Here is a 2884-nt window from a genome sequence, read left to right as displayed (position 1 = left end):
TCGTGCTTAAGTTGTCCTTTAATCATATCATATCTTTGATCCACCCACCTATCAGAAAATTAAAGGCTCTCACTCACAGATTCTCCATTAGTGGGGAAATGTGTGCACTGAACTGGTTGTCCTCGCCAAACATCCAACATAACCAGCTGTGTCCAAGCCTTACAGCGGAGCAGTGCGACCAGACAATAGGTACTCAGTCTGACTCCAGGTCAGAGGCAAATCTGGCATCTTTTGATCTCGGTATCTCTCTCTGACAAACACAGTTTTATATAAAATAAAGGAAATACTTTATTTGATCATTTAAAGAGACACAGATGACATGCAACAAAGATCAAGGGCCAGATCCGAACGCAGGAGGTTGTGATTATATAGTTGCATTTAAGCCAGTGTGTTCTTTTTAACATCATTGTTATGGAATTTCTGCTCGGAGATACAGATAAAATGAACGACATGTGACAAAAGATCCAAATCTCCCGAGGCTCAAAGGCATTTCAAGAAGACACAAAGGTAAAGGGTGATTGGGATTTCAATGAAAGGACATTATAATTACCAGATTAGCTTGCAAGCTCATGCATTGTACATCTCACAACCAGGGCCGATTCTAGGGTCTGTGGGGGCCCTAGGCAAAAATTCACTGGGGGCCCCTCGAACCAGCTTTCATCACCATTGTGTTATAAATAATCTGACACCAACAAAAAAATTGCTAAATTAAACAGTTTTTTATTTAACAACTTCGCATTTTTGTTATTTTCAAAGTTAGTTATTAGTTAGTAATATGAATATAAAAGACATACAAAAACGAATAAATCACACATATAAATATAAAGAACAATTAAAACCAGAATAGTTTTCCTTTGTAAATCTACGTGAAGTTTTTTCAGTATTCTGCGGAAAGACTAGATCTGTTTCTTGTATTGGTCCTCTTGTTACTAGTGCACACTTTTCACTATCATTTAGGACATTTGGCCATTGTGCAGGGTCGTCTGATGTGATCAAACCTTTTGTAGTCGTGGTAGTGCTGCTGGAGGTAGGGGTTGACGTGTCATCTTCATGATGAGAAGATGTTGCTGTCCCACTGGAGGCAGATGTTGACGCCCCACTGGAGGCAGATGTTGACGCCCCACTGGAGGCAGATGTTGACGCCCCACTCAAGGTAGATATTGACGCCCCACTGGAGGTAGATGTTGACTGAACTGCTATGACCAAAAAAGAAACAGGGAATATCATGTTACAAGGAATATTTGGAGTGCGATGCACAGTATAATCAATTAAAAGTGGAATACTTAACTTACCATCATCAGCATTTGGAGGGGGCACCTTATCCTTTTCCGTTGCTGCTGCTGGTGCCAGAAACTTAAGAAAGGATCCTGAGGATAGATAATAAAGTGAAACTTATAACAGTAACATGTTAACAATTCAAAATGCTTTCACTTTATATAATTCAAATTCCTCATATTCAGCTTTCGAATGTTGTTCTTGGGGATAGCTTCCACTATTGTTTACTATTTCCATTTCATTTGAAAGGGACAATGTAAGTGAACATGGTTCCAATACAGAGGATTGTGCTGGAGCCTGCACTATGGCTACTAAGGTTGAAATATACAGTTTTCAGTATCATCATAAAACCACTAGGAGTACACTACAGAGAAGGAAAATACAATAAAATACACTCAACACATAGCACACTAACTTAACAATAAGTTATTTAGAGTACACTTGTCCAAATGTCTTGCATCTAAATGTCCTAATTTAACATTCATAGCTTGACAGTTAGCTCAGTCGGACACAGCTTCATCAGTTAACTAGCCTACAGAAATTAGCTGATTTCCCCCTCCAAATTACTCCCATTACTGGCCCATCTCTCCCCCATTCTTATTGAGTGAAACGTTAATGTAGAAATGGCCATGTTTATTTCAGTAACAATGCCAAAAAGATTAATGAAGACGTGTTAATACTGTAATTACTAGCTTTTACGTTCTTTCAGCCGGCTAGCTAAGCTAAGCTAACACGTCAACGGTAACTGTAATTTCTAGCTTCTACGTTCTTTCAGCCAGCTAGCTAAGCTAAGCTAATAGGTCAACGGCGTTGTACCGACCCGGCTGCGCACACTTGACTCGCTAATGTCACGTCCAGCAGAGCAGAGACTGTTCTGCTAGGTTAACTCATATCATGTTAAACGTCAAAGTAAACAAAATAAATAATTTGATTCTAGTGGAAGTTACGTAATTCAAGTTTCTCTATCCCACAGTTAAGGTTAGACTAGCAACATTTAGTTATTTCGTATTTATTCGTTATCTACTCAACTTACTTACCACTGTCTTGTTTTTTCTCTCATCTTCTTTCTTCTTCCTTGTTTCGCTTCCAGAAAGATAATTTCTCTTAATTTTTTAGTGCCTTTCCTTGTCATCAGGATTATTTAGTAAACAATCATGCACGCGATTTGCGACACTGACCGGAGTGAGCCTGGATAAGTATGGCGTTATATTTGTGCCTCTATCCTGAGCACGCAATGAAACATGTTGAGCATAGAAAATGCGATTGAGTGCACACTTGAACATCGTAGTCTCATCCCAATACCCCTCCCCGACTCCTCTCTTCCCCTCCTCCGGGACTTGACCCGGAAATCGATCAAGACACGCCATTTTGAAGGACGTCGCTGAAATGCAAACGGAGGAGTCGAGGAGGGGTGAGGGAGGAGGGTTGCGGGAGGAGACGAAAGGGAGGATACACGCGAGGATACACGCGAGCAGACTACGCGGAACTGTTTTCACTACTCGCGTATAAAAGCCCCCCCCCCCACCTTCACAGCTGGTCCATTTCAACAGAGGAAAAGTGACAACTGGAAGATGAGTGGAAAAGCGTCACATAAATGTATAAGTGCTCA

At 40.7% G+C, this 2884-nt stretch overlaps 1 long non-coding RNA gene across 1 annotated transcript; it reads right to left on the bottom strand.

Annotated features, from left to right (window-relative positions):
* Window positions 1–746: 746 nt before the first annotated feature.
* Window positions 747–2327, bottom strand: LOC104951403 (uncharacterized). The gene is made up of 3 exons (XR_799021.1): window positions 2313–2327; window positions 1293–1367; window positions 747–1196 (listed from the first exon to the last, which is right to left on the bottom strand). It is a non-coding gene; the product is annotated as an uncharacterized lncRNA (long non-coding RNA).
* Window positions 2328–2884: the final 557 nt, after the last annotated feature.

The sequence above is a fragment of the Notothenia coriiceps genome, unplaced genomic scaffold (genome assembly GCF_000735185.1).
Source record: "Notothenia coriiceps isolate Sejong01 unplaced genomic scaffold, NC01 NC01_scaffold00018996, whole genome shotgun sequence".
NCBI lineage: Eukaryota > Metazoa > Chordata > Actinopteri > Perciformes > Nototheniidae > Notothenia > Notothenia coriiceps.
Note: the sequence above shows the minus strand (reverse complement) of the source record. Positions and strands in the feature narration are given on the sequence as shown.